At 51.2% G+C, this 12,146-nt stretch overlaps 1 protein-coding gene across 2 annotated transcripts in view; it reads left to right on the forward strand.

The window, feature by feature from the left end:
* The window catches only part of PAN3 (poly(A) specific ribonuclease subunit PAN3), a 1,108,727-nt gene that overhangs the window by 543,421 nt on the left and 553,160 nt on the right, over positions 1-12,146 (forward strand). The gene's annotated exons all lie outside the window — the stretch shown is intronic.

The raw sequence follows: 12,146 nt of genomic DNA on the forward strand, positions 1-12,146 counted from the left end.
CAGAAGTGACATGTGTAGTGCCTATATAGATGCTTCCCCAGCATGCTGACATCAGTTGTTTTGTTACTGCTCCAGTCAGTGCGTTTCTGAGGGGCTACCTCAAGTCACTTTTTGACTGACTTCTTCTCAACATTTTGTCAAACACTTTTTTAAGACCTTTTTTCTTCTGGTGTGTTAGGGAAGCCCCTTAAAAGCCAGCAGGTTACAAATCCTGTGGTGCCTGTCACAAGCAGATGTTTGTGACCGAGTGGTACTCGGCTTGCCTATGGGACGTGGAGTGGCACCAGGATTCCAACATTTTTTTTTTTATAAACCTTTTTGTTGGATTTTCTATTTCAAACATGCCATACAAATACATTCACATCAGTGAGGAATTACATGCAGAGAGTTCTAACATCCAGACCAGCCGCCGTGGAAGCGTTCATCTGGGAAATGGCTCTGTAAGCAATGGAGAGGAGGTCTGCTTGCCAGCGGTGTCCAGGAAGATACAAAGGACTGTCAGTAATATAGAGACCACTGTTCTTGCGATTGGGCACCAGTCTCTGGTCCCATGTCTCTGCCAGTGTGTATCGTGAAATGGTTATCCAGTCTTAACAGGAACTAAGGGCCTCTAAACAGGGGAAATACAGGGGCAGGGGTGGTAGGGCTACGGGGCGCAGCTCAAAAGAGTCTGCGTGACGGTGGCCCGTGTCATGCTACTGATTCCGGATACTGCGTTCCGCACCTGACGTTGCAGCGCATCTAAGGAGGTGGCCTATGGAGGGACTGGCTGAGCGGGGTAGGACGCGCCTGTTCTGGAGAGGGGGCGTGCGGGTCCGGTGACGCTCGCGGGCCCTGCCCCAGGTCTGTCTCCGCCAGGTGTGTTTGCCTAAAGGTATAAAGGAGTGTCGCCCATTCCAAAGAGATAGGGCGCCTCCGGATGCCGCGGGCCTCCTCCTGGCGAATAAGGTCTTCCTCCGTGGCGGCCCACTTCTGTACTGCCCCCACCATGCTGCAATTGGGGGTCCTTCTGGCGCGTGCCAGTACATTGCTATGCTGCGTTTCACTAATAGTATGGCCAGTAGCGCAAACTTGGTCTCTACCTTCTTGTGCTTGTTACGTTTGAAGATACCCAGAGCGCAAGCCTCCCACGTGTGGAGATCTGTAAGGCCGGTGACTGCCTGCAGAGTGGCATGCACTGTTGCCCAGAGGGGTTGCAGTGTGGGGCATGTCCAAAACATATGAAGAAATGGGGCGTCAGGCGCACCACATCTGGGGCAAGCGAATTGAGATGTCGGGTAGAAGCGCTTCAGCTGTGCCGGTGTGAGGTAGGCCCGGTGCAATATGTTAAATTGGACATTCTTAAACCGTTGGTTGCGGGATACTTTTTTGTGAAGTTCTAGGGCCTTCAACCATTCTCTGTCATGAAGGGGTCGTCCTATATCCTCTTCCCAGCGCAGGCGCAAGCTCGATAATGGTACCTGAGTGAGTTCTATGATAGATTTGTATATCCACGTGACATGATGCCTGCCCGCTCCAATGTGGAGAATCGTGTGTAGTACGGGGTGGGTCGCAGGTTCCCCGTTCCGGAGATCCCACGTCGTCCTACAATCCGCCACCAGCTGTCTGTGTAGCAGGAACTGGCCGGCCGGTAGTTCCCACTCCTCGGTCAGTCCCACGAACGGGGTCAGTTGGCCCTCTGTGAACAAGTCCTCCGCCTCTGTTAGCTGGAGATCTGTCCAGACCTGCAATTCTCTCGCGGTGTAGTACCCAGAGCCCCGTGGAAGCCCCGCTAGGGGCAGCAGTGGGGAATATACCGGCGTCCCTTTGGACATGCGATGTATCCTCATGCATGCTCTGGCCACCCTCACTAGCTGCGGATGGGCCTGATTGGGCCTCGTGCCCGGCAGTAGTAGTCGGATCAGCGCCAGGACTGTCAGCTGTCCTTCTTGGGTCTCCGCCTCTCCCAGGTTACGCTGCACAGTCCACCGCGATAGCCACTGTAGCTGCACCGCCAGGAAGTATGCTTCAAAGGACTGGGCCCCCAGCCCTCCCCTATCGCGAGGCAGCTGCAAAGTCAACAGGCCAACTCCGCTGCGGCCCCGCCCCCAGACCAGGGAGATTAGTAATGAATTCCGCTCTTGAAAAAAGGGGCGCGGCGGGACTACCGGGATGTTTGCAAAATAGTAAAGGAGCCTAGGCACCATAATCATTTTGGACAAGGCAACTCTTCCTATTAGAGCCAAGGGTAGAGACCTCCAGAAGCTGACCTGGCCCTTGAGGCCCCGGAGGGCTCGGTAATGATTGCCCTCTAGGAGGTCTCGGGGTTCGTGATAATGTCTAATTCCCAGATAATGCGGGTGTTTCAGTGAGGCCTCTCCCAGCCGGATTTCGGTGAGTGGAGTGTGTGGGTGCAGGGGGTAGAGAGAGGATTTCTCCCAGTTGACTCGTAATCCCGCAGCCCTCTCAAAATCCGAGAGAGTGTTCCAGATTGTGGAGAGGTCCGCGGCGAAGTCCCTGACGTAGATGATAAGGTCATCCGCATAAAGGGAGACGCAGCACGTGCGCTCCCCTATCGGGATGCCCCAGTGTTGCCCCAACTCCCTCAGCCGCGCCGCCAGCGACTCCATAGTGATGGCAAAAATGACAGGGGACAGGGGGCACCCCTGTATGGGGGGGCAGACCGATCGGCTCAGTCGCACTCTAGTAGTGATATCTGTATACAGTAGCCGCGTGTAGGCGAGAAAAAGAGGTCCCACGCCCACCCGTTGTAGCGCCCCGAAGAGATACTGCCATGCCAAAGTGTCAAACGCCTTCTCCAGGTCCAACACCAGGCACGCCGCCCGCGGAAATCTATCCCGCACCCCGTCCTGGACCTGGAACAGGCGGCGCAGATTCTGGGAAGTATTTCTCCCGGGGACGAAACCGCACTGGTCCGGGTGGATCAGCCAGGGAAGGAGGTCCGCGAGTCTATCTGCCAATATTCGCCCTAGGATTTTACAATCTGCGGTCAGCAGGGTGATCGGCCGGTAAGAAGAGCGGAGCAGAGGGTCCCGATCGGGCTTGGGAAATGTTACCAGTGTCAACGCGCGCATTGATTGCGGGAGCGAACCCACTGCCAGTGCCTCACCGAAGACCGTGGTAAGTTGGGGGCAAGCTGCTGGGAGAATGTGGCGTACAACTCTATTGGGAAACCGGCGTGGCCTGGCGCCGTGTTGGTAGCCAGACAACGGATAGCAAGTTTGATCTCCGCCAGTCAGGGTCCAGTGATCCAGTGCAAGGCCACTACCTTCCGCGGAGCCTGCTCCAGTGCCATTGTTCCGGGTGCTGCCAACTCATCATCATTCTGGACTCCGATAGGGAGATAGATCGCCGTAGTTTGACACGGCTTCTAGGGCCGATCTGAACCATGCCTGCTAAGACGGAGAAAATGTTTATGTTCGAGGCATGTGGGCTGCTGAATTCACATCTTATGCATAGATCGCCGCCTAGTGTTGGGTCCGGATGATTGCACCTTGTTGTCCTGGAAGAGTCTTCGAAGTATCACGAGATAGGTGGCTCCTCCCATGGACTACAGTGCGCATGGGCATCCCTTCCATCCTCAGATTGTTTTTTTCCGCCATTGGGTTCGGATGTACTTTCGTAACTCACGTTCGGAATCGAAGTAAAAGACTTTCTTCAAGGCCAAAAGGCCTTAGGGGCGTCGGTATTGTCTTTCGTTCGGTGACTTATACTTTTTCCAATTCTTTAAGCCGGACGTCGAAGGACAATTTACTTTTTCGACACCGACGGCCCTATCAACGGTCTACTATGGAACGGAGTCCGTTCAAACGGTGCCCCGTTTGCAACTCAAAATACCCTCACATCGATGTGCACCCGGTGTGCAATAAATGTCTATCACCGGACCACGACGAGGCCAGCTGCATGGCCTGTTCTCGATTCAGGTCGAAGAAAACACTTAGGCTTCGACGCGTAGCAAGGCAGTCGGCGCGGCAGATGGCGCCCAACCCAGAGAACATCTTCGAGGCTGAAGACGATGAGGGCGTAGAGGAGGGGGACCCTGATCAACAGTCGGATCCCGCGTCGAAGCAACACTCAAACTATGAGGAGGACGAAGATGAAGACTACGTCCATGATGAAGACGTCTTCGAGGTAGGGGACGACGCACAGGCCATCGGAGCCGTCGATGACGACTCAAGCGATGAGCAAGGCCCAACCGCAGTCGCGGGGCCCGATAATGACACGGTACCTTCCAAGGCTCAGGTCGAGGCATCGCCGGAAGGCCTTAGCCAAGATCTTCATCCACGTTCTATAGCCCCGCTTCAAGGCCCGGCTAAGAAAATTTCTAAAGAGCCATCGGTCGTTCAACCACAATCAACGGTGAAATCGAAACCGAAAGCACAAAAGGCTAAACCGAAACTGATAACAAAGGTCATCGGATAGACGCCTTTGGATCCAATCACATTGAAAAGTGTGGTCGACCCCTCGGGGTCAAAGGTGTGTCGAACCGAAGATCGGATCCACAAAGCCTGTGTCTACAGTCAAGCACGTCACGCTGACGCCGTCAACGTCTAAGTCCAAAAATGGCGACACTGACAAAGGACTTAAGGCTCAGAAGACTATCGATCCAAAGCCTCACGCCCCCAAGCCGCTACTGATCAAGGCCTTCGAGTCGAAAACAAAACTCGATCCGAAAGAACATAACAAGTCGAAGCACAGAAGCGTGACTGCTGCGCACCAAGAGCTCGAGTAGACGCATGGCCACGAACAGCGTCCTGATAAAACAAAGTCGGTCGGATCGAAGACGGCACCAACCTCCACGCAAGTCAGTCCGTCTCCAAGGCCTACGCCACCGATAAAGTACGGACTGCCCCCGACTGCGCGTCCTAAGGCTTTACAAGTACAAAGAAGCACCGACACAACAACAAAATCGTCGGTTTACTCGACAGCACAGCCCATGGATGAGGATGTACTGTTCCAACCACCATTCTATGATAATCAGTCGAAACTTTTCATCGACTCCGAAACTGGAAGACTCACTATTTATAAAAGGAAAATCATTCCAGAACATCCAATGGGGTCATACAAAATACCACTCAAAAAGAAAAGGGACTCTGCTACCTCACCTGATCTTTTTAAACCTATAGAGTCCTATGGACAGGAATATACCTATTCTCCCACACATACCACTGAGGATGTGGGGGAAGGATACAATGAGGATGAATTTAATTATCCTGTCGACACAGATCAGGAGGAGTCTCAACCCTGGACTGACCCTGTTGACCCTGGTGAACCACACCCCACACCTGACACTCAATCATATACAGTCAAAACCTCGCCTACTGAAGATACAGCTGCGTTTAACGCGTTAATTGAAAGGGCAGCCCTTAACCATGATGTGAACATGCACGCTGACCCAGTTGAGGAGGACTTTCTGTTTGATACTTTCACAACTTCAGAAAGATCAGTAAAAACATTCCCTATGCTTAAGGGTGTCCTTAAACACGCTAGTGACATTTTCAAAGAAACCACGCGGGCACGGGTTGTAAACCCCAGAATTGAACGGAAATACAGGCCTGCGCCTGTGGACCCTACGTATATCAAAGGCCAGCTACCGTTGGACTCCTTGGTGGTAGCTAATGCTCGTAAAAGAGCGAACTCTCAAACAAGTGGTGACGCTCCTCCGGACAAAGAATCCAAAATCTTGGAGGCTTCTGGCAAACGTGTGGCAGCTCAAGCGGCAAATATTTGGAGAATCTCAAATACGCAGGCCCTATTAGCCAGATATGATAGAGCTCATTACGACACGTTAGAACAGCTACTACAACACCTGCCTGACACTTATAAGGAGGGAGCAGAAATGCTAATACAGGAAGGGAAGCTAATTACAAACGCATCCATTAAATGTGCGCTAGATGCAGCTGACACAGCAGCTAGGGCCATCAACACAAGTGTGATGCTCAGAAGGCATGCCTGGCTCCGTATCTCTGGATTCAAGCCAGAGATCCAAACAACTTTACTCAATCATCCGGTTAACCCTGACTTTCTCTTTGGTACCGAAGTGGACACAACCCTAGAAAAAATTAAAAAAGACACTGACAGCCAAATCCATGGGCGCTCTGCAGTCACAGCAGTTCAGGGGCGGTTCCTTTCGTCGCTCCGGTAACAGGGGAGCTTCGAGAGGTCAAGCATCACGGCAAGCACAATACAACAAAGGAGGAACGCAAACCACCTATAACAAAGGCAATAGGGGTGGATACCGTGGGAACAGCACCAAAGGCAGAGGACGAGGAAATAATAATGCCAGTTCCTCCGCCACCAATAAACAGTGACGTCTTGTCACTGCCCCCAGACCATATAACACCGGTCGGGGGAAGACTTCAGCAGTTCCTGCCAGTCTGGGAAGGCATTACCACAGACAGGTGGGTGAGACAACTTATCCAATACGGCTATTGTCTAGAACTAACCTCCACTCCACCCAACATACCCCCAAGGCACCGGCCTATGTCCGCAGAGCACATGCACTTATTGCAGCAAGAAGTCATCTGCATGCTGCAAAAAGGGGCCATAGAACTTGTGCCTTTAGAACAACCGGGTACAGGGGTGTACTCACTGTACTTCCTAATCCCAAAGAAGGACGGGTCTCTCAGGCCCATTCTAGACGTCAGACCCTTGAACCAATACATCTTGTCAGAACATTTTCACATGCTCACTCTGCAGCAGGTTCTATCATTGCTCAGTCAGGGGGACTTCCTAGCAACCCTGGACCTGAAGGACGCATATTTCCACATTCCAATTCACCCAGGTCACAGGAAATATCTCAGATTCACCATAAACAACCAGCATTACCAGTTCAAGGTCCTGCCTTTCGGGGTCACTACAGCCCCCAGAGTGTTTGCCAAGTGCTTAGCGACAGTAGCTGCGCACCTTCGGAGACAACACATCCATGTCTATCCCTAGCTGGACGACTGGCTTATCCAAGCAAAGTCGTCCCAGCAATGTGCAAGCCACATGTCATGCACAATTCACCTCCTACACAGTCTAGGGTTCTCACTGAACTACCCAAAATCTCATCTTCAACCCGCACATATACAACAGTACTTAGGCGCGGAAATAAACACTCTGGCAGCAACAGCACAACCAAATTCAGCAAGAATCAACAGCATGCAATTGCTGATTCAAAAATTCAGACCCCATCACTCACTTCCAGCGCAAGTGTTTATGCAGCTGATAGGCATGATGGCCTCCTGCATCTTTATAGTCCCTCACGCGAGGCTACACATGCGTCCGCTTCAGGAGTGCTTGGCACGACAGTGGAACCAAGCTCAGGGACATATGAAGGACCTAGTGTTGGTGACCGGTCGTGCTCACAACTCTCTGCATTGGTGGAACACACAAAACCTTTGCAGGGGACGACCGTTCCAAGAGCCTGTACCACAAATAGTGCTGACAACGGACGCATCTCTCCAAGGCTGGGGAGCGCATGTCCTCCATTATACGGTGCAGGGACTATGGACGACGCAGCAGCAGAAGATGCACATCAACCTACTGGAACTGATGGCAATCTTCATGGCGATGAAGGCATTCAAATTGCATGTGTGCAACAAAGTCGTGCTGATCCGGATGGACAACATGACTGCAATGTATTATATCCAAAAGCAGGGGGGGACACACTCCCCACAATTGTCACACCTAGCCCAGAGCATGTGGAAGTGGGCCACTCAAAGAAACATCTTCCTCATGGCGGAACACCTCCCGGGCAAGGACAACCAGATAGCAGACCTGCTCAGCAGGCACAGCCATCAAATGCACGAGTGGGAGATTCATCCCTCAGTGCTACAACCGTATTTCCAGCAGTGGGGTCATCCGGAGATAGACCTATTCGCCACAAAAGAAAACGCAAAATGCCACACCTTCGCCACCAGGTTCCCACACCAGCAGTCTCAGGGCAATGCGATATGGATGAACTGGTCAAACAGATTTGCGTACGCTTTTCCTCCAGCACCGCTCATCCCGCTGGTAGCGCGCAAACTGCCGCAGCATTCCACGACACTCATCCTGGTTGCTCCAACATGGGCACGACAAGCATGGTACACCACGTTCCTAGAACTTTCAGTGGTGCCTCACCAGCGACTGCGACTCACACCCAATCTCCTCACTCAGAGCCGTGGAGAAATGCAGCACCCCAATCCGCAACAGTTGAGCCTTGCAATATGGCTCCTGAGGTCATAGAGTTTGGCTACCTCAACCTGCCCCCTGATTGTATGAACATTATCAGGGAGGCTAGAAAACCTACAACCAGGGCGTGCTACGCGGCCAAATGGAAGCGTTTTGTCATTTATTGTTCCAATAATGACATAAATCCGCTGGATGCATCAACGCAAAACATTATATGTTATTTGTTGCATCTACACAGATGCAATCTGGCATATAGTTCCATCAGGATACATTTAGCTGCAATGGCAGCTTATCTTCAAAACAGGCAGCACCTTTCCCTTTTCAAAGTGCCTGCCATTAAAGCTTTCATGAAGGGACTCAAAAGAGTGATTCCTCCCAGACACCCGCCTTCACCTGTCTGGAATCTAAACATAGTTCTCACCAGACTAATGGGACCACCTTTTGAACCTCTTCACTCTTGTGAGATACAATTTCTCACATGGAAAGTGGCTTTTCTCGTTGCAATCACATCGCTAAGAAGAGTTAGTGAGCTGCAAGCCCTCACTATCCAGGAGCCTTTCATACAGATTCATGCTAATAGGGTGGTGCTACGTACCAAACCTAAATTTATGCCTAAGGTGGTGTCACAGTTCCACATTAACCAAACATTAGAACTGCCAGTATTCTTCCCAAATCCAGATTGAGTGGCAGACAGAGCACTGCACACACTAGATGTTAAAAGAGCTCTACTGTATTACATAGACAGGACAAAAGATTTCAGGAAAACTAAACAACTGTTTGATGCTTTCTCTCCACAGCACAAAGGCAACCCCATTTCCAAATCAGATATAGCCAGATGGATTAAGTGCATACAAATCTGTTATCAAAAAGCTAAACGCACATTAACAGTTCCCCCACGTGCGCATTCAACACGCAAGTTAGGGGCATCCATGGCTTTCCTAGGTAACATTCCTCTAGAGGATATATGTAGGGCAGCCACATGGACCACCATACATACATTCACCAAACACTACTGCGTGGATGTACACTCCAAACAGCAAGCTGCTGTGGGACAGGCTGTCCTCAGAACTCTTTTTCAAACTGCTGCAGCTGGCACAGGCAACCACCGCTAGGAGGGAACTGCTATACATTCTATGCATAAGATGTGAATTCAGCAGCCCACATGCCTCGAACGGAATATGCTACTTACCAGTATGCATCTGTTCTTGGCATGTAGGGCTGCTGATATTCACATCGCCCTCCCTCCTCCCCGGTGCCTGTCGCAGCTATAGCACTCAAAATTAATTTCTAGCATGGACATCACTTAATGTATACTACTCTATCCTTGCCACAAGGGCGAAAAACAATCTGAGGATGGAAGGGATGCCCATGCGCACTGTAGTCCAAGGGAGGAGCCACCTATCTCGTGATACTTCGAAGACTCTCCCAGTACAACAAGGTGCAATCATCCGGACCCAACACTAGGCGGCGATCTATGCATAAGATGTGAATATCAGCAGCCCTACATGCCAAGAACAGATGCATACTGGTAAGTAGCATATTCCTTCTTTTGGTATGAATGGAGAGGAGAATGACTGGGATGGGTCTTGGGACCCTTATTAATGCCACAGCCTCCTTGACGAACCAAAAGACAACTGGTACGAAGAAACGGGGAATGCCAGTGGTTTGGACACTTCACCAAAAACTGTCTTGATTTCTTCTCCCACCTTGGCTATGGAGGAAGGGGCCTCTTTTGCAGTGGTGGTGCGAAGGCTGGCTGAGGTTATAGACCTTCAACTTCCCTTGAGTGTAGCCGACCAATCCACCGGTTAGGAAATCCAAAAGGCTGGATACCTCTGGCAAGATGATGTTTTCTTCCATCCTAGCATTGCAGTTGTTGACTTCCTGGGCATAGCGATTGCATCGTTGCTGGCACCAAAAAGCCATTCCTGGCTGATAAACACTGGCTACTCTGGGGATGTCCAAGCTTCCCTCATGGACAAGCCCTTTGATGGTTCCTGCCTCTTTGTCGAAAAGACAGACTCAGCTCTTGAGTGCTTTAAGGACGGCTGACATGTCCTTCTGCCTCTCCATGGCCCCCCACCAGCCTCAGTCAGCCTTATGCTCCTTCCGTGTCTATGGTAGGGCCTAACCACCAAGGATAGCAAGCTTCCAAGCCTTTTTGAGGCCATAGATGCGGTTCCCACAGGCAACGTGGGGCTACCAGCCAGATGTTGACCCAGTCTGCTACGTCCCCCCCCCCCTCCCCCCCTGGCAGCCGCAGTCTCAAAGCGCCTTTTGTTTGCCATTGTACCATAGCAGGCACTCAGTAGGAGGCAGGATCCAATATCACCTACTCCACTGGCAGTCCATAACATTGGACACAAGTGTACTCCAGATTATTCAACAGGATTACTCCATTCAATTTTTGTAAACTCACCCCACCCTTTTATGACTGGCTGACGGAAGACTACATGTCTTTGCTTCATCAGGAAGTTCAGGCTCTTTTTGGCCAAGAGAGCCATCTAAACTGTGTTGGCATCAGAAGTCCTCTGCGGAGGTCAGGGGTTTCAGTCCTCCCTACCCTGAAGACTGGCCGTAGAAGGGGGGTTCCCCTCCAGGTAGTCTTCTCCCACCTCCAGACAATGTGGACCTCCTGCAATCGCTGGAGTTCACTATCAACATGCCGAAGTCACACCTGAATCACTCTCAGGTGCTCCTTTTCATCTGAGCTGTTCTGGAGGCAGTGCAGTTTCGGGTCTATCCTCCCGAACTGCGAGTCCTGGATATTCATGCTATGATTCCGATGTTTCAGCCTCATTCCTGGATTTCGGTGAGACTTACCCTGAGAATTTTGATCCTCATTGCCTTTTGCATCCTGCTAGTGACAAACATCCATTGGCATATGTGAGTTTTGCTTTAGGGCCTGAAGTCCCGGTAGATGAAAAATCAAGGGAATGGCTCAGATTTCATCAAGATCTCTGCGGGAACTGCAAAAGATCTGCAGTGGTGGCTGACAAACAGCAGTTGGTTCTCCCTTGCCCACATGGAGCTAACTGTAGTGACAGATGCATCACTTAAGGGTTGGGGCAGCCACTTGGGAGAGGTCGTAGGACTCTGATCTCTGGTGGAGTCCCAGCTTTATAGCAACTTTGTTGATATTGCGGGCGATCCCACTGGCATTGAAAGCCTTTATTCCTTCAATCAAGGGATGGCTGGTGCAGGTGTTTACTTGCAACACCACTGCCATGTGGGTCTGCAACAAACACGGCGGGGTGGAATAGTGGACCCTGTGTCAAGAGACCCTGCGTCTCTGGACATGGCTGGCACGTCAGGACATTTTCTTTGGTGGTTAACCATCTGCTGGGCTCTCTGAAAGCCAGAGCCAACAAACTCGACGATTGATGACTAGCAGATCACGAATGGTGTCTCCATCCGGAAGTGGTGCAAGGTCTCTTCCAATAATGGGGAGAGCCTTGGTTAGATGTGTTCACCACTCCCAAGAACACGCAATGTCAGTAGTTCTGCACTCTGAAGTTTCGAAGGCAACTCGCTCTGACTAGTTTACATCTTGAGTGGAGCTCGGGCCTCCTGTATGCCTTTCCACCAATACCACTCCTGCCCGGAGTTCACAAGAACATCAGCAACAACCAGGCTCAAGTCTTGTGGCTCTATATTGGGCATGGAGAGTTTGGTATCCAGAACACCTGAGCATCAGTCCTCTGAGCAGGCTGCCCCTTAAGGAGGAACTTCTGTCGAACAGCATGGTTGTGTACTGCACCCAAAACTGATAACGCTCTGCCTTCATGCTTGGAGATTGAGCGGGCACAGTTGATGGCTTTTGACCTGCTCGCCTAAGTCTGCAATGTTATTCTGGCAGCCAGGAGACCCTCAACCAAGGTGGTATATGCCTGCCATTGGGACAGATTTGTGACATTGTGTGCCTCCAAGAGTGTTGACCCCCTTTCTGCACCCTTAACCCAAGTTTTACTTTTTATTCTTTCACTGTA

Source organism: Lissotriton helveticus, chromosome 8 (assembly GCF_964261635.1).
Source record: "Lissotriton helveticus chromosome 8, aLisHel1.1, whole genome shotgun sequence".
In the NCBI taxonomy this organism is placed as follows: Eukaryota; Metazoa; Chordata; class Amphibia; order Caudata; family Salamandridae; genus Lissotriton; species Lissotriton helveticus.